General features: G+C 33.0%; 1 long non-coding RNA gene across 1 annotated transcript in view; it reads left to right on the top strand.

Annotated features, from left to right (window-relative positions):
- Nucleotides 1-18,416, top strand: part of LOC145248786 (uncharacterized) — a gene marked incomplete at its 5' end in the record, with an annotated part of 199,585 nt that extends 181,169 nt beyond the window's left edge. The window contains one exon of the long non-coding RNA XR_013863394.1: nt 16,243-18,416. This is a non-coding gene — a long non-coding RNA (uncharacterized LOC145248786). The remainder of the gene's footprint in view (nt 1-16,242) is intronic.
- Between the last annotated feature and the right edge of the window lie 2,244 nt (nt 18,417-20,660).

Below are 20,660 nucleotides of genomic sequence, written 5' to 3'. Positions count from 1 at the left end.
ATATATATATATATATATATATATATATATATATATATATATATATATATATATATATATATATATATATATTTAAATATAAATTTCTAAGTATATTTTCATTAGGTTTCTTTAAGGGAGATAACTCTGACTTTTTAATTATCTCCCTTGATATTCATCTGGGAAGTTTTTCATGTTTTAACTTATTTTAAAGCGTTTATTTACAAACAAGTGTTGAGACTTAAAATAGAACAAGACCGAGATGATTGTCATGAGACCGTCGTCTCGGTGTATATCAGAAGAAAGCCCCAACCAACCTCGATACGAAGTTAATTTTCATGTCGAAAATAGTAATATATCCAAAAATTACGAAAACTCATCGAGTGCAAAGTTCTGTAAAGTTCACAGTAATTTGTATGCTTGTTAAAACTACTCCAAAAATGGTAAGAGCTACTGCTTTCCTTAAAATATATATTCTGTTGAAAGGTTTCTAAATAGAGCATATAAGTATGCATTTATTATATTTAAGATTAGTATAAGCTTGATATTTCCTTTGGATATATTCCCTTGAGACACTGCTAAAAAGGTCTGAGTCTTTCATCATAAAGATTAGTAAAAGCTTGCTATTTCCCTGTCATATATTCCTTGGAGATGCCACTAAATAAAGCATATAAGTGTGTGTTTATTATTTATATTCATATTTCTATCCTAGCATATATTCTGTTGAAAGGTTTCTAAAGAGTTTATAAGTGTGCGCTTATACAAGTTTAGTAAAAGCCAGTTACTTCCATTGGATGTATTCAATTGAAATGCTTCGAAATAAAGCATGTATTTCCAATATATAGATGTATTCCATTGAAATGCCCCTAAATAGAGTGTATAAGTGTTCATTTATTATATTTAAGATTATTAAAAGCTAGTTATTTTCATTTGATACAGCCTATTGAAACGCCAATAAATAGATCCTATAAGGGTATGTTTATTCTTTTGAAGATTAGTAAAAGCTAGTTTTTTCTTTTGGATATATTCCTTTGAAACACTGCTAAATGAAGGATATGTGTGTGCATTTATTATATTTAAGATTAGTAAGAGCTGCTTCTCCTTAGCAGTGTTTCAATGGAATGTGGCTAAGTGCGGATGTAAAAAACGTTTATCATATTTTATATTAGTAAAAAATAGTTATTTCCCTTTCAAAATGAGTTCAAATTTCAAATAAGGTGTTCGTTAATTTGAAAATTCCGCCAGAAATGTAGACCAAGACATAATATTGAAAGTAATTTCTTTTTAATATAAGAATATCTGTAAATATTTTAATTTACATTTTTTTTAAATGATTATTTACAGAAATATTGAATGTAATTTTTTTTAAATATAATAAAGTAAAATTAATCAAATAATCTGTTATCAAATTGTATAAATAAATAGAAAAGAACATAAAAGATTGTAAATTTAATATAGTTAAAAAATATTAATTTTTCACATAAATAAAATAGGTGTTTTGTATCGAACTGGGGAACCGTTTGTTAGGAGTCTCGAAGCCAACCCTTTATTATTATTACGGGGGTACCGTGTTCGGACTCCAGCTACGCTCTGGCACACAGTTGCTGATTCTGTTTTGAATGTTACTTTTCACTGCCTTCGTTCAGGATTGAACTCGGCACCTTTGGGTAACTGTAAACTTTGATACAACGTTTAGGACCATTCGGCCATATGTCACTAGCTGGAGTCCGAACACGGTACCCCGTAATAATAATAAAGGGTTGGGTTCGAGACTCCTAACAAACGGTTCCCTAGTTCGATACAAAACACCTGATGAAGGCCGGAGGGCAAAACGGCCGGAACGTTGTGACTATAACAACCAAGATGAGGAAGTCAGTCCGACAATCTCAATAAATGAAAATAGACGTAATTAAACTACATGATATTACAGAATGAAAGCAGCAAGGGTCGTAATAGATTTAGTAAAGAAGATAATATTAACAGGGTTTTCAGATTCAATAAAGGAATGTACTTCATCTGGGTCTTCAAATTAACTAAAACAGTTTACTTCAGAGGACTTTCAAAACCAGAATTTGTTTGGATGAGTAAATACGCGATTTTGTCACATCTTGATTTTGTAGGTAAAGCTTCAACTCTCCCATTAACATAAGTATCAAGAAAAAGGGGAAGAAAAACAAGAACGCTGAAATCATTCATTTTTATCTTTTTATTCAAAATATACAACTCATAAAAAATGATAACAACTAAAATATTTAAACAGAAAATTAAATTACAACATTAAAAATTGTATTTTTCATTTACATGACTAATTTGGATGACAGCAATAGTTACTTGACTCCCCAAGGGAGCAGAGTTAGATACAAGTCCGGTTAATTTATAGTTCCTATTTACTGATCTTCACCAAACGGTTAAAAAGCATAGTAAACATTTATATTCTTTAGATATTAATATATGCATTATTACCCCAAAATAAAATATCAAAAGAAAAGGCTGAAATCAGTCATTGTTATCTTTTTTTTTATCGAAATATACAAATCATCAAAAAGAAATTATAATGAATAAAGTATTTAATCGAAAATTAAATTACGATTCTTTAAATTGTATTTTTCGTTTATGGTTGAACTTTTATGTGAATCATTTGGATTAGAGAAAACATTTTCTTTAAAAATGAACATGTGCTGCACCAATTCCTCAAACTAAAATGGCAAAAAGAAAACAAAAAAATCAAATACGAAACAGACACAGATCTCTGTATATATGTACGTATATATATAAATATATCTATCACATGTTGAACATTGCATGAAGAAAAAAATATTTTGTTTTGACTGAGAGTTTGGATAAAATGTAGCAAATTTATAATCAATGAATTTTGGATGTTTCCATATAATGAGAACATTAAACGGATGTGAGTGTTCAATGTCAAATAAAACCGAAATCGAATGGATTTCCCAACCAGCTTCCCCATATGTGTGTGTGTGCGCGCATGTGTGGAGAGGGGAGAACAAAAAAATTCTTCCAAAACAACTCCCAAATTTGCATTGAATTTCAGACTCCTTTATTTAATCCACAGGAGGTAGCATTATTTTGTTCAATTAGCCATAGCTGGGTAGAAGGTCTAAGCAATTTGCAAGTGTATTCTGAGTGTCGCTCACACTGAATTTTACTAAATACTTCATCCACTTAAAGGTTCAATATTCGATGCCGGTGTCACTTAAAATGCAATTGCTAATTAAGACTTCTACCTAGTCATGACTAACAAAATGAGAGCATGTTATCCAGGGAATCAAATAATGGTTCTATTTTAAATTCTGTGCAGATTTCTAAGTTCAACAGAAAGATTACTGAGTTCGATCAGATACATTTGAAGAAGGTCAGAGGTTATAATCAATGAAAACATGGAAATAACACTTCAATTGAGAACAGTAGTTCCAAGAATACAAATAATCAATCCTCATCTCAAAATTTCAGAATCATGAAATTGATTTCTCCCTAGAGATACGAATTATTAATTCAGAATCAAAAAACTTTCCTTCTAAAAACAATTCTGGTTGTAACTATGAAAGTCAAAATTAAGACAAAAATACTGAATCTGTATACAGAGGAAGAAAACAGAAAGTCATTTTTTTTTTTATGAATCATCTAACTTCCTTTACCCCAGTTATGAATCATTTGAAGTTTTAGTCTTCACAGTAAAATAAACGTCAAGAGAACTCTAAGAGGAAGAGAGAGAAAAACTGGAAAAAATTATAAAAAGTGAGAAAGAAATAATAGTGATGAAAAAAAATTAAGCAGTTTGGCTGAAATCATAAAACAAAATTCTATTGACAAGCGAAAAACTCACATCCCTGACATTTTCACAACATTTCAGTTGATGTAACCTCCGACCTTCTTCAAATGTATCTTATCAAACTCAGCAATCTTTCTGTCAAACTTGAGATGTACAGAATTTCAAACCAAACTCTTTAATCCACAAGTGAAGCATGCTCACATTCTGTCAGAGTTCAACAGAAAAATTCCAGAAGTTGACAAGATACGTCCAAAGGTCGGAGGTACACCGACTTGAAAGCTGTGAGAATAACACTCAAACAGTAGTTTGAATAATCCAATTTATCAATCCTCATCTGAAAAACTCAGAAACATGAAATAATATATTCAAAATAAACAAAAAATGGAATATTTGGAATAATTTATTAGAAATTCACCATAATCTACCATAGAAGACGACTGAATCTTAAAATGCTTATCAGATTAGCTATTCCCTCCAAGCATGTGCATTACGGTAACTTTTAGATTAAAAGGTGTAAAAAGTGGTTGACTGTAGCATAAGTCGAGTGAAGATTGAACCCTATCCTTCAGCCCATTGGTGAACACTAACCATTATTAAAAGTTCACAGATCAAGGTATAAAGACATCAACGTCCGAATTAACAACGTTCAGCATGGTTTCATTGACCTACAACTCTCTGGCCTCATCCTGTGATAAGGCATAAAAGCTCAGATTTATCAGTCGATTATTCAGATGATCCTTCTTATTCAAAGTGCATGGGTCAGGATTTTGACATTTGAATTAACAATGCCTGCTATAGATGGAGAAAGTTCATATACTCTAATTAGGTAAAAGTCTAGCAGTTTATTTCTGTGTCAGAATTTATTTTCATCAGATTTAATTTAAAAATCATTTAAAAAAACAATAAAAGTTAAGGTTTTTAGTGGACCAGTACTTATCTTCCATTATATAGTTAAACATAATTGACAAAGACAAACCTCTTACACGATACAAGTTTGTCACCAATTAGACAACTCCCAACAAGGTTGCTCTCAATTCATAAACATAAGTCAAGCATTGTCCCATATGGTTACCCATCTAAGTAGTAACCAAAGCTAACATCACTTAACTTTGGTCAAGTAAGGAAAACTGGTGTATCTACTTAAAAAAAAATCTTTTAGTTAAACTTGATCGTATATTGACAAATAAAATTCAGTTGAAATGAGTTGATTGCATTGTAATAGTAAATGTACTGAATGACATAGACAAACTCTTTACATGCTGCAAGTCTGTCACTAATTAGAATGCTATTAATTTATACACATTAGTCATGTATTCTCCCAAATGGTAACCAAAGCAAACATCATTCAACTTTTGTCACATAAGGAGAACTGGTGTATCCACTTTTAACTGCAAGCTTATTAAATTAAATTAAATTTGTTAAATATAACCTTTTAATTGTTAGAGTTACAATTAATAAAATATACTTACAGACAAATGACTATAATATGTAAGGGAGATAATACAGTTACTTTTAAAGTAGAATAGCGTCCCTTGCACGAAAAAGAAAAATAAACGTAACGAAAAATTAAGAAATCTTTCATATTAAAAATAAGAGGTCATTTAATTCTACTTAAATTGCATTAATAGTAGTCTGTTTAAATATAGAAATATACATAATTAAATATTTATGTATCCATACGCAAACCGTAAGCCAGATGTTGGGTTACAATACCCGTTACAATGTCATTTGAGTTTTATAATTATATAGATTTAATATAAAATATAAGTTTTTACCATATATGATATCACATACATCGCTATGGTATAATTATTACCATAAATCGGTATTTTTTTAGTTTACCGACCCCTCTGCATTCACCTTTGAATTGTCGACTTTTATAAGTTTTGGGGGACGCTGAGAACGAATATTTCATTTATTTCTTGCGCAAACGAGTAGTTATTCATATTTGAAGACATTTAGTATCCAACGTAATCACTACAGTTTGGCAAGCAAGATTTACTAAAAAACACCAAAAAGAGCTAAACGAGCCCAAAAAAATGACCCCAGGCCTCCGTTCACTTTCTCATGATTGGACAAATAATTATTTTTATGATAAAAAAGACATTTATTTTCGTTTTTTGACACAAACCGATGAAAGTGAAGATATTAATGTTTTAGCCAATTTTTCGATATTTGTCGTATGCTGCAAACCGACTACAAACCTTTGCTTACGATTTTCGGATTAAAGAAAGGATTACGAAAAGGATTATTAAGATGAGGTACCGTCCTATTAAATTACTATTTTAAACTGGAATACTTGCAATAACCCTTATCCCTGAGTGGGTTCCGGGCCTTGATAAGTGGTGATCACTGTGTAAAAAAAAAAAAAGTATAAAATGCAGTTTCCGTAAAATATACGAAGGAAAATATTTTTTTTTTAGTACGTGTCCCCCCCCATATTTATTTTTTTATATTCGAACAAAATATATTTAAATCTATCGAAATTTCTATTTATTATGAAACAGAAGAGTTCAAATAAGTAATAATAATAATTTTTTTTTTTAATTTAAATGCATATATTGAACAAAAATTTATCTTGAAATTGCAATTAAAAAAAATGATATAAATTTAATATTATGTTTTTTTTTTAAATAGCGTTTTTTCGAATTAATATATACTATAATTAGTTGAATTGCTAAGAAATAGAAACTTCGTAAACATTAATTAATTTTTAAAAGATTAAAACGATTAAAATTCCATTATTTCAAAATGTTCCGTTACAACATAAATTTCTAATTAATTGTTTAAATTTTTTTAAATATTAAGTTTTTATATAAACATGGCTCTTGTCAGCTATTTTATATTCAGATTAAAACCGATTTGAAAATTTAAAAACCGATATTGCACAAATATTAAACATATTGTAGGCCCCCCCCCGCCTCATATTTTGTTTGTTTCTTTTTACCGAACAAAAGTATGGAAGCCGAACATGAACATTCAGTAAAACCGTATTTCATATTTAATACACAAATGTTTATATTATTAATCATTAAACTGTGTAAATCTTAAAACCTAACAAAATTATAACAAAGATTAATTATTAATTGAAGTTTGAAGAAAATAAACAAAGGTTTTAAAAAATTATTAAGTCGCTTCTGCTTTTCCATAGTTTGTATAGCTAACACAAGTCTGACGTTACAGAGTCATGCTTTCTTTTTTTTTTGGAGATACCTACTGTTCACTACTTGGAATCATTGAAACGAAACTAATAGATAAGAAGACAAAATTAATAGAAGAGGAAAAAGGCAAAACTAATCTGAAAGAAAAAGCAGACAAAATGAAACGAAAAAGACAGACAAAACTAATTTAAAAAAAAAGACGAGACTAATCGAAAAAGGAGCATAGACAAATCCAGGAGGAGTGGTGGACTTCGAAAAAGACATCAGAACCTTTTTAGCATTCCCCCCCCCAGTGTTAGAAAGTAAAAAAAAAAAAAAAAAAAGAGAGAAAATAAGTTTATCAGCAGAACAAAGGTATAGGAAGCTGTTTACCAAGATACACAAAAGGCAGCCGAAACAGGATTGTTAATCAAGGGGTGGCAGACAAAAGGCCGGACATGAAGGTAAACATATTTAGAGTTCAGTTTACTGGCAGTTATAGGAGTGGTAATGAGATTTATGACAATTTACGGACAGTCTCGGGTTTGCGTTAGTTCAACACAGTTTTCTAGTTTGAGACAGTCAAATGCAAATTGTGGCTCTGAGCAGATTGAGATGAGCTGATTGCAACTAATGGACGAAGCCTCGACGGAAAACAAATTGTAACCTTAGTGCGTTGCGGGTCGATGATGTCACATCCACAGCCAGAGTGCAAGAGAAGACATCCATGCCATACAACATCATTGTCGAGCGGACAAGCATGTCGTCTCGCACCTTTCATGCTGTAGACTCAGAAAGGCAGAATCAATCTTGTATCTCTGCTACACACTTTGTATCATGATGTCATATTCTGTGACATAATTTTTTTTAATGGAAATCACTCAAGACAAGGCATGAAGCCACTTGATGTAAAGAGCTAACAAAAACAAAAGCTGATTATTGCAAAGCCAGGAGATGCCTATTGACCTTAGTCTTGAAAAGACCAGAGTTCAAGGAAAACAGGGAGCAGGGAGAGAATTCCACAACCTTACATTCCTTTGAAAGAAGCTTCTGGAATAGGAAGTTGTATTACAATGAGGTATTAAAACAGTGACTTGATGGAGACCTGAAGATGAATGAGTTAAACGAGCTGGAACAAGGAGTGCAGGGATTAGATCAGATAATTCTGAGAAACGCGTCATAATAGTATTTGTAGAAAAGACTGAGACTAGCAACATCACGTCTGTGTGAGGGAGAGGTTGCAGTGAAGAAGAAAGTTGTGGGCCAATCATAACTCTATTTTCTTAATTTCTAATGGAATTTTCAGTTATTATAGCCGTCTGTGGAAATTTTTTAACTCTTCCTGGAATGGTTGGGTTTCTCCCCAGTGAGTTGTATTAAATATTTTTCACTTTCGCTATTTACCACAAAAAATACCCATCTTCACTGAATTTAATAATCGAAGATTTATGGACATTCTCAAGTATTAATGGCTTGGGATAATTGATTTCAATGAAATTACAGCCAGAAAATATACCTTTGGGTCCTTAGAAACCTGGGTTTTTCGTGTCTCTACCTCATTTCTATTTTGTTTGGGCGCAATTCTAAAACCTTTGTGCTTTCCAACGATTGCTCATCAAATTTGATTGACGTGTAAGTCGGTTTGTGTTCAAGAAAACCAAAATCAATAACGTCTTTTTTTTTTTTTTTTAAACATTTAGTTGCTTATATTTACTTGTCTATTTTATATGCCACTTGTCCATTTTCACGCATTTCACTTTCTTTCAACCCATTCTCATCTTTGCTTTTCACATCCTTTGGCTCCGAGCACGTGCCATCCTTTTTCTCTCTTTTTTTCCCCCTTTTTCTTCTCGCATTCACCTAATCTGCATCTGCACATTTTTCGACTGTTGCTGCTGATCTCTTCACAAGCCAGCCATCCTTTGCTGCTGCTGATACCTTCCCACGCGCTCATATACATTATGTTACACTATGAGCATCGTAGACTCTGGGGTGGGCAACACCAGGCAACGTCCCCTGCCTGCTCTCCATGCGATCCGATCCAATGCATCTTTGTGCCTGATGTATGCATGCATGTTATTGAGCTGATAAGCAGGAGGTGGCACACTGTACATGGCCAAACCATTTGAGATGCCAAATGTGAGTGTCAGCCCAAATTCCACCAATGTCAATCTTCTGATAGAGCATAGTTGAAGGGATTTTTTCATCTTCTGCTGCATATCCACCTGATCATGGCATGGTGATTATGCCAAAGTCGTTGCAAATCAAAAACTTTTGGGGCTCTCGTACTGCACAAAAGTGACACTCACCCTTGGCGGGTGGAAGCGGCTTCCTCCAAAGAAGGAAACTACATGGAAATTTCAAATTCATAAATGATTCCCAGTGCATGAATATCTTAATACTTGGACCACGCTTGCTTGCATCTTGTCTTATAATAAAGTCGTATTCTTGTCTGTTTGTTTACAATTTAATTAATATGCACAAAAGATATACTGTTTCACAAATTTTCATACTAAAAACAGACTTACATACATTTTTATTCCAACATGATTTCTATATGTACTATGTATTCAAAGGAAATCTACATTCAATGAGTACCTTCATTACATTAAAGAAAATTTATTTTAATAATTTGTTCCATGTTATTAATTATTTGTTGCACTAAAATCGTTTTGATTGTTCTATTTAGAAATATTATATAAAGTTGATTTAGTTAATTTATATTTAATTATTAATAACAATTGCGTTTTATTTAAGCTAAGAGTTATTTCCCATTTAATTTATGAAAGTTACTTCGTGTTTGATTTTCATAAACTAAAATTGATGTGTTTTATGCTTCTTTAAATCCAACATGTCATTATTTTTCGTGACGAGTTTGGGTATTCAGTGTATCTTAAATAGTATGTGACTAATCCCTCCACCCAGCAATATATACAACTAGTATAACATAATTTCATAAACTCAACAGTAGGCTCTCTACAGTGCAATGTAGACTACAATATATTGTGGATTAAGTCACTGCAAGAAGGCATGTGAAGCTTCCTCCCGGTTCATCGCGTTGGGTCCTCAACTAGAGCAGGCTATCAATCGATTTGATTGAAAAATGGGCGATTTCAGCGACAATAAAATTATACCGTTGACCCTCATTCAATCCCGGACAACATCGGATCTCTCTGCTAATATATATATATATATATATATATATATATAATGTTTTTGTTCATTTCATGAAAGATTTCAAGAAGAATTGAGAACAGTGTCTTTCGTAAGTGAGAAGACGACCTGCCTGACGAAAAGAAAAGTGAGACAGGTGCGTGGATAGGAGTGGGGGTTGTTCAATCAAACACATTAACCTTCCGAAGGAACAAAAGAAAGAAGAAAAAAGTAAAACGAATTCAAAGAGAAGCTTTGAATACTTAGTTAAATGAATTCTAGCGGGGGGGGGGGGTAATACGTGCGACGATGAAGGACGGGGGGGGGGGGGCAATCATCACGATCGTATGAAAATTGACAGCAACTGACATTTGACAGCCGGCATGAAAATGTCAGAAGAGACTTTGGAAATCTTTCTCTTGTGTTCTTCGATTTAGACTCGTTAAATAATGATTGAATGACCCTGTTCGACTAAAAGTGGAGTTGATTAGTTGAAAAGGACAAAGTCGGAGGGGGCGGATAGACGGGGAATAGGAGGAGGAAAGATGATGAGATTCATAAATTTGGAATTGTCTTTCTTTCAATATTGACGCCATCATCAGAGTCTCTTGTGCGCTGATTATGACCGTTTTGTTTCGAGAGAAGAAAAAAATATATGGGAATTGGTACGGTTTTAGTAGTTTGAAAAAAAAAATGAGACATAAAAATTGTGAGACGGAATGATTTAGTTTTCTGGTATCGAGCTGAAAAGTGATGCAAGCAGAATCGTTGCCGAAATACAAATGATAAAACTTTGAAATGAGATTAATGAGAATTATGTCAGATAATCGATTTGAAGCGAACACTAAAAGTGCTAGAAAAAACGATGCAACATGGTAAACTTTTAGGTCCAACTACAAATCTCTTTGCTACAAATCTCAAATAGCTTGGCATCCTGTAGAGACAGTTAACATTCCTGTGTGGCAATGTACAAATTCGGTTGTGTGAAATATTGTTAAAAACAGTATTTTCCATGGTAGGTTTGGTTAAAAGATTAAAATTAGTGTCAGATAGACTGCAAAAGAAAGTGAGAGCTATACGGAAAACAGACCTACGTTTCTTGACCAAATCTGCATTAGTAAACGTCAAAGAATGAATCATTTTTTTTCTAAATTTTACATATTATTCTTCCAGGGTAATGCAATCAAGAAAAATACCAACTTTGTTCGTATTTGTTTTTGAGTTTTAGCTGGACATGTACACACGCACAATACAAAATAGAGTGTTATGAGCATAGGGCAATCCTCAATAAATCCTGAACAACATTGGGTCTTCCTGCTAGTGTGTGTGTATGTCAGGTCATGTTATATGCTACTGGTACCATGTAACCCAGTACTACCTGCATCATGGTTGGTTCACCGGCGACTAAACTGGTATCCCCACCAGACTTGTTTGGTGAGGAGGGTGGCTAGTCTCCCTGAAGGATTAAAAACAAGACCTTCCAAAGGGCGAATGAACCCTTTTTCGGGGTCAACGGCCAACAAGCACCGTGTGCGTTTGTGTGTATGTGTGTGTTGGGGTGGATAGGACTCCTGTAAGCCATGGTGAAGGCAACCTTTCTAGGAGAAGCAAATCTCTGATTTAAAAAAACATAAAGCGGGAGACCAGTACCCGCATTAAGCTGGTCTGCAGTTTAACTTGTTGCTGGCTAGCTTGCTCTTGCTTGTTGCTGGATCCGAACATTTTGAACCGAGAGAGAGACTTAGCTGTCGTACAAAGCTAAGACTCTGTAACATCATCTGTGTATAGATACTCCCTCAGGCATTTGTCTATAAAAGTGGTCCTGTGGCGATGGAAAAGTTGTGACACGTTGACGCTTGAAATGCTGGAAGTATGAAATAATTGATCTCAATGACCATCGTCAGTGTCATGCCTGCTTGAGCGTGTGAATTCACCGGTAGTCATTTTTTGGCTCAGGAACTTTAAGTGTCTGAGGGAGTGGCACTCGTCTGACAAGATGTTGCAATCATCATATATATATATATATATATATATATATATATATATATATATATATATATATAAAATAATAATAAGAGGATAAAAAATCCGACAATATGAATTTTAAAGGAAAAAAACAAAATACTTATGATACGTCGGTTCAGTGATTCTTATTTAAACGACTGTTTTTCAAATGTGAAGTATATCCCTTCAACTTCCAGTTAGTGGCGGATATTTAGGATAGAAATATGGATCGTTTTGTCACCTTAATAACTACAATAAGAAGGCAACAAAACAATCCATATTTCTGTCCTGAATACCTGACATTAACTGGAAGCTCAAGGGATATATTTCACATTTAAAAGCAGACGAATCGAGTATTTTGTTTCTTCTTTTTCATTTTAAATTCATATATATATATATATATATATATATATATATATATATTATATATATATATATGCTAGCATTTAAGCCCGGCGTTGCCCGGGTGTTTAGAGGTATATGTTGAGCAAAAAAAAAACAAGGGGTCAATTTTTTAACTTTCCCCCCTAATGTCTCATCTTTCCCCCCAATGTCTCATCTTTCCCCCCAATGTCTCATCTTTCCCCCCTAATGCCTCATCTTTCCCCCTAATGTCTCATCTTTCCCCCTAATATCTCATCTTTTTTTTCTTTCTAATGTCTCATTCTTCCCCCCCCCCTAATTTCTCATCTTTTTTTTCCCTGTTCATCTGTTTTTGTAGACTTTCCTTTTGTAATGTTTCGTTTTGCCTTTGTTTCATTTTTTTTTTTTCCTCTTTTTTTTTTTTTTCAGACTTCAGAATCAAGTGAATCTGAGCCGAAACCAAAACCAAAGAGTAAAAAAAGCCAATTGAGTTCAGGTATTTTGTTTTTCTTTTGAAATTTGAAAGGTGTACTTTTATTATTTTCAGACCTCTGCCCCCCCCTCCCAATAATTTTGTCATCTCTGTTTTTATAAAGTTCGATATCTATATATATATATCTGTACATTCAGAATTCACTCTTAAAATAAATACGTGATCATGAATTTTGGAACTCAGCTAAAGGGTAGTGATGTGAGATTTTTTTGTCAAATTTTAACAAATTTTAAATATTCATACAAAGAAGATAAAAGGAGTGGTTGTGATAATGAAGATACTGCCGATTTTTTTGTCAAATTTTAACAAATTTTAAATATTTTCGATATTTTATTTTAGCTATAAAGTTGAGTTTTTTTTTCTTCTTGCTCTGACATTGATATTAAAAGCCTACTTTTACTATATCTATATATTAATACGATAGCGTGTGAGTTATTTTGTGTGTCATGCTTTCTGGCAAATTTCATTGGTTGAGATTTAATTCTGGAATACACATTAATTCCAAAATACACATTTACGAACACTCCAGGCGGCATTCGATTAGTGTGTTCTTACCGCTATATTTCTTTTTAATTCCATAAAATTTAGGGTTTTATCTTTCTGGTAAATGCAAAAGTTGTTAAGAAATAATTGATTTTAAGTTATTCTGTAGTCAAAACGCTAATACAAATCTCTCGGCCGGCAGGCACTTTAAGTTTTCTAATTTAAAATATTTGGGACAAAAATTGATGCATCACTGCAGTTCTATATTTTTTAATAATATCTACAGCAGTTATTTATTTTTTTTTTTCATTGTTTTCTACATTTTTTTATTGTTTGAGAGATAGACCGACCAATGCTCGTGTTTTTGTAATTTAAAATATTATTGCTAGTACTACATTTTTATATTTGTGTGTGTGTGTACTTACGCTCATCTATGTCTCTGTGTGTGTTTGGGAAAAAAAATCGATGCGTTCCTATAGTTTTATTTTTTGTAATCATAGCTATTATTATTATTGTTTTCTTTTTCATTGTTTAATTTGTTTACATTTTTATATTTGTGTGTGTGTGTGTGTGTGTACTTATGCTCATCTATGTCTGTGTGTGTTTGGGGAAAAAAATCTATGCGTTCCTGTAGTTTTATTTTTTGTAATCATAGCTATTATTATTATTGTTATTTGTTTTCTTTTTCATTGTTTAATTTGTTTATATTTTTTATTGTGTGTGTGTGTGTGTGTGTGTGTGTGTGTGTGTGTGTGTGTGTGTACTTATGCTCATCTATGTCTCTGTGTGTGTTTGGGGGAAAAAAATCTATGCGTTCCTATAGTTTTTTTTTTTCATCAAATCTCCACACTAACGTAATGTACTTGCAATAACCCTTATCCCTGAGTGGCTTCCGGGCCTTGATAAGTGGTGATCACTGTGTAAAAAAAAAAGCAAATAAGAAATGATTTGCGGTGATTTTAAACGTTACCTCTTCTTTTATCGTAAATTAAACTCATTAATAAGAAAAAATAAAGATGGTACACCAGGGCTTGAACACTGCCTCAGATTGAATTATGACGATGTTGGAATCGTAACACAAGTTTTTAATTAATGAAAATAATGTTTGCTCTATTATAATATTTCTCCCTGTGATGTGTGGTGCTTATTCTTGTGTTATCCCTTACCGGATTTTTCATTATTTTCTCTTCTGTTTCCGCCTTATCCTTGGAGAGATGGAACATCCCACAAGTTATTATACACGTGTTGTTCGTCCCCTGCTTTTCATGTCGGGTTCCGTAAATAATCAAGTTATCTTAATGGAGATTATCTTCTGTGGAGATTGTTGCTTTTATTGAAGCAAATCATTCAGATGCGTGTTTGCACCTCTGGCCACAATCCAGAAACGCAATTGATCCCGTTCCAAAGCGAAAGTAGTACGGAATCTTCTGCCAAAGTTGGAGAAATCCGTCTGGAAAAAGAAATTGGAAAAGAACTCTAAAACCGCGTCTTTTAACCTGAAATCAAAGTTCGAGCCTTGGTTAGTGTGGTTTGTTGTACGGCATATCAACCCATTTGGGGGCTTATTTCATGTTGAAACCAGTTATTTTTTAGCTTCATATTCTTAGTGCTTTAAAAAATCAGTTTACATAATGTGTATTTGCCCAGGCATCACCGGGACATGGATTCTGCTAGCATATATATATATATATATATATATATATATATATATATATATATATATATATATACTATTGTATAAAAGTCATTTTGTGTGTGTATGTGAGTTCCTTCCTCATAGGTTCCAAAACGGCTGAGCCTATCTTTTGCAAATTTCACACAAAGCTAATTTATATTTCTGGCAGTGTTCTTAGACATGTTTTGTACAGAAATTCATCAGATAAGTATTGAACATCGAAAAAATCCGATCCTTAAAAATTCTTTCTTCTCTTCTAGATAAAAAAAAATTTACATATATATATATATATATATATATATATATATATATATATATATATAGCCACTTTGAAGTAGGGGGCTACTATCAGGGACATAAGTTGCTGGGGTATTATGAGGGGAGTTGAGTAGCAAGATGTCTGTTCACATTACTCATGAACTTCTGCATATCAGTACAGTTATGAAAGCAGAATCCCGGAAAAAAAATGTACATAATTTCCTAACCATATAAATACACTTATGGAGATGATCTATATATATTTTAGTTTTACTAATAGTTTAAAATCATTAAATATTTATCATTTCATCATTAATACGAGCCATGCTAAAAAGAATCGTTTTTGGCATTGGAAAATAGGCATAATTAAGATTAAAGGTCCCGTGGGCATTCCTTGGGTTTTCATAATCAGCAATACTGAAGGCGGTTAACTGAGTCTGTTCAAACACACTTCTTCCCCCAACGTGTGGAACCAGCTCCGGAAGAAGTGGTATCTGCACTCAGTACCTTGAAGGCCAAACTAGACAAACATTGGAGGAACCACCCACTTCATTTTGATTACAAAGACTGTTTTCCGTCTTACCATATATTGTATTGTGTAACAACTAAAATGACTGGATTCGGCATCCAATCAACCGGAAAGGGTTGACATGCCATAAACCAGAATAATCAAACCCCTGTTTAAAGATCTACTTCAAATAAATTATTCCATATTAAATGGAAATTAAATTTGAAGTGTCTTGATTGTTAAATTTACTTTAGAGATAAAAAAAAAAAATTAGAGCCCTTTTCTGAACAAAATCGGCCCGACAGCAACAAAGCATTTTTGGACTGATTGGCAAGGACGTATCCCTGACTGATGCAAACAACTCCTATTGAAACTTATTTTCTTTTCTCCTTACAGATTACCTCCCCATGGCTGGCAGCAGTGGCGGAACGGGTTACAGACCTTCAAGGCGGTACTTTTCTGGTGGATGAGGTTAAGTTTACAGCGGAAACTTCCCGGAAAACAGAAACTCATCAGGAAATAGCGAACATCTTATTTAAAATTTATCAGGAATCCAAACTCCTCCCTCCCCGAATCATTTTTTTGTTTTTGATCCTCAAGATATAAGCTCAATTTAATTGAGAAATGGATTTTGAAATTTTCTGGTGGGTTCTGTTTACGTTTTCCGCTGTATGATGGGCGTGATTACAATCGAAAAATCTTTAACATTTTTGTGGTACTTCTTTCTTTACTTGAATTGAATTGGAGGAATTTTATTTTGCGTGGTGGGGGTCAAGGGGAAATGAAATGTATGTTTAAGCTTCATCACCTATTAGTAGCTAAAGATGACGTCAGGACTTTATCACGAATGGTAACCTTCAAATAGTAATTTGTTTTTTCTTGTGAAAATATAATCAGTGCAATAAATTTTATGAATTTGAAATTTAAAAAAAAACAGTTTTTATTTATTTACTGTAGATCTTTTGTGGTTTATTACCAAATAAAATCAATGTTTCAGCACGTATATGTATATAATCGAAATATATATAAAACAAATCCTTCAAAGTAACCTAAATATAAGACCGGTATCATCTTAGCAGATTCGAAAACTTATACTATGTAGGTACTTAATATGCAAGTCTTTATTATATAAGAAATATGTTACAAATTTACAATTTCATAAACAAAGTTTTTCTTTGCCAAACTATAAAATCAATGTATTTGCAGTTTTTTGTAACTGGATTTTAAATATATTGTAAACTTAAATAAGAAAAATTATTCATTTATTTTTTATTTATATTTTATTTAAATCTGTTTTAGAAGTTATTAAAATAAATTGCTTCAAGGTTTGTTTTTTTATCAAGAAGACAAAAACAAATTACTATTTAGTGGTCTAAATAAGCCTGGATACTTTTTTCAGGTTATCATCAGCATCAGTGCTGACGTCACATTAACGGATTTTCAGCATTGTTTTTTATATTTATTTAATTTTTTTATTTACTTAATTTTTTATGGAGAGTGTTTGTTCTACCAGTGGAGATTGTGAAAAACAAACATGGCCACATATTCTTTGGTTTCTTCAGATTACTGTTCTCATTTTGAGTTTTATTTGCATAAAGTTTCTGTTAATCTAACTTCCAACCTTCTTCACATATATCTTGTCAAGTTCAGAAATCTTTCTGCCAAACTAGGGAATCTACACCATGTTCTCATCCCATCAGCAATGACTGGGTAGAAGTCCTAAGTAATTCATAATTTTATTGTGAGTGTTGCCTGCACTATGAATTGAACCCTTCAACCTCTAGTAGAGTGTAACTTTATAACTTAATTTTGCTAAGTAGTTTATCCACTAAGCCAGAACTCTCTCCAATTATGGCTGACAGAATGAGAGCATATTACTCTCACGGATTAAATTCCAAACCTATTTTCTTTCTAGATGTACAATCTTACTATTAGGTTGGTACAAAAATAATGCCGTTTTTTGACATTCAACTATATAAAAAAAAAACGATATTATTTTTGCACCAATCTAATACTTATCCTTATAGAGTATTTTTTAATATTAGATATCCCTTTATGATGGAATGAGAGCATGTTATTCTTGTGGATTAAATAAAGGGTTCCATTTAAAATTCCATGCAGATTCTCGAGTTTGGCAAGATGCACTTGAAGAAGGTCAGAGATTTCATCATCTGAAATGTTGTGAAAATAACATTGTAGATGAGAACAATAGTCCAAAGAATCCAAATAATATGAATAATTAATTCTCATCTCAAAAATTGAGAAACGTAAACATTGCAACGTATTTTGACTTTTCATTAAATGCTTATTCGAAACGGAGTTTCTATTAATTTAATTTAGTCGATTCAAGAGGAATTCCTCCTTTGCAATTCTCGTGTTAATGAAGAATTCTTCAAAGTGTTGATTAGGACGGTGACTTTGTCAACAGCGTTTTGCTTCCAAAGTCACTTGATCAAAAGATGACAAAATGATTGTAATTGGGGTTTTTTTTTTACATTCTAACAATTTTTATGCATTTTTTTTTTCTGTTTTTAATGTAAAACAAGTAACAATAAAAGAATTAAACTAAATTCGCTTTCCATCTTGAATATTTTGAGCAAAGAATTCCAGATTTTTATGTCGGAAGAGTTCAACATTCACCCATGAAAAGAATATTTTTTAAAGGTTTCTGTAATAGAAAATTTAATTTGCATTTGCAGGGGTAGGCGTTCAAAATTAATGAGATTTTTTATGATTGTTTTAGTTTTGTTTTTTGTTTTTTGTTTTTCATGAAAATAGAAAGGACTTTGACCTTTGTTGCTGGCAAAGATTGTCAGGAAAAAGATTAACTGTATTAAATATAGGCTTTTAAGAGGTCCCACCAGATTCCAGATATCATCAGAATTCAACACAAAGCCTATGAAAAGAAAATTTGGTACAAGTCTACAATTCAACCTAAATAATAATAAAAAATGCAGAAATTTTTTTATGATGTACATTTCCTTTACAGAACGAATTAATCAAGTAGTTTTTTTATGAGTAAGCAAATAGTGACTGCATAATTTGGTACAACCATTTATACACATGCAGTATATAATATACACGTTATGTATACAGACCCCACTATGTAACACAAACGCTACTTGAAGATAGGGGTTAGTGAGATTTTCAATTCATTGATGAACTTCTACTACGAAGCGCTTAGAGATATGATTAGTTCACTGAGTATGACAACAGACATTTGTTTGCATTGGGCATTAAAACGACTGTTATAGTTCGTAGGGAATTATTACCAAAGGAACGGGTTCACCAGAATATCTTAGAAAAAATTGTTCATGGAAGTTATGTATCTCCTTTCAACAATGGAATGATGTAACACAAAAGTCGGAAAGTGGAATTTGAAAAGTCAGCACCCCTAGAAGAAGAGTACTCTAGCCTGAAAAATGCCTGGGCAGCTCCGTCAGCATTCCTGATGGAGCGTCTTGGGCGGTTACCAATAAATTGACTTCTTCTCAAAGAAAGAAGATGAAGACTGGAAAGATGAATCTCTTACAGGAGGAGAGACATACCATAGTTAACAGGGAACAAGCTATCTCAACAATCATGTTGTAGTCTGCCGGGAAGCATTACCAAAGTAATGTGTTCCACAGGTGGGCAACTGTTTTGATTTTAGATACAAAAAGGAAATAAGAAGAGCTTTTTGCAGTGTTGGTAGCAAGTTGAGTTCTTGTTGTGGATGTTTATTGTGGGATTGAGGTTGGGGGTGCAGAGAATTTGAATTCTTTCCCTTACTTTATTATTTACGTCTTCTGTTTCATTTCGTCGCGAATCCACAAACGCTATATGAAATGGCGAACAAAACCTGTTTTGCGCTGCCTGTCTGTTTATAAAAATGTCTGTCTTATACTATGAAACTGTTCATGTGGCAATTTCCCACATTTATCAAGGCCAAAAGCCACTCGAGGATAAAGGGTTGGTAAGCTTTCCAATTCAATGATGGAACAGTATCATGAAAGAATTGAGAACTATAATTAATTTACCAGACGACATGAGTGATATTTGTTTACATTAAACTTTAAAACGACCATGCTGTAGACCGTAGAAACATTACTGCAGTAGTGTGTTTTAAAGGCGTAAGACTTGTGGAAATAAACTTTGTACATGGAAGTACCATTTGATTGTAGATACACGAAGGAAAAGGAGTTCTTTGTAGCATTGGTAATAACGAGAGTTCTTGTTTTTGTGGGGAAATGGTAGGACAGTGCTTGACTCTCAGTTGCTTGACTCTCAGTCGAGCATCTACTATAAAATTATTGGTAGAGTAGAGAAAGACTAGCTGTGTTTATTCTGTGAGAAAAGGGTTGCAAACAAGAGAATAGATTGTAGCAGACGAAATTGCATAAACATAAGCAGGAGTAAATTCTCGCGGCTGGAGATTTTGAATGTACTTCCTTCCTGACTGTCCAACCAAAAGCCAGTTTTGTCACGTGATTGAGTTTATAAACGATTAAGCCGGCAACACACACCCTCTCTCTTTCTCTCAAGATCTTGAACTGACAATAATTCCTCATGGAACGGATGTGTCGACCCCAACTTTTCTCTTGAGAATCAACAGAACTCACCCGGCCTTCGGGCTCAGTGTTCGACTAAGACGTGAATACAAACAAACCAACGTGGCTATCTCCACACATGGACCTCAATGCGATACACACGCAAACTCTCTTTTTCATACTACAGTACTGTCTCTAATCATTCGTGGCGCACGTTTCCACTACTACTTCAGACACATGAACCATTCTCTTTCAACGTCGCTATATAGGAACACTTTCCACGAC

This window comes from Euprymna scolopes, chromosome 27, assembly GCF_053919585.1.
Source record: "Euprymna scolopes isolate OS-2025 chromosome 27, ASM5391958v1, whole genome shotgun sequence".
NCBI lineage: Eukaryota > Metazoa > Mollusca > Cephalopoda > Sepiida > Sepiolidae > Euprymna > Euprymna scolopes.
Note: the sequence above shows the minus strand (reverse complement) of the source record. Positions and strands in the feature narration are given on the sequence as shown.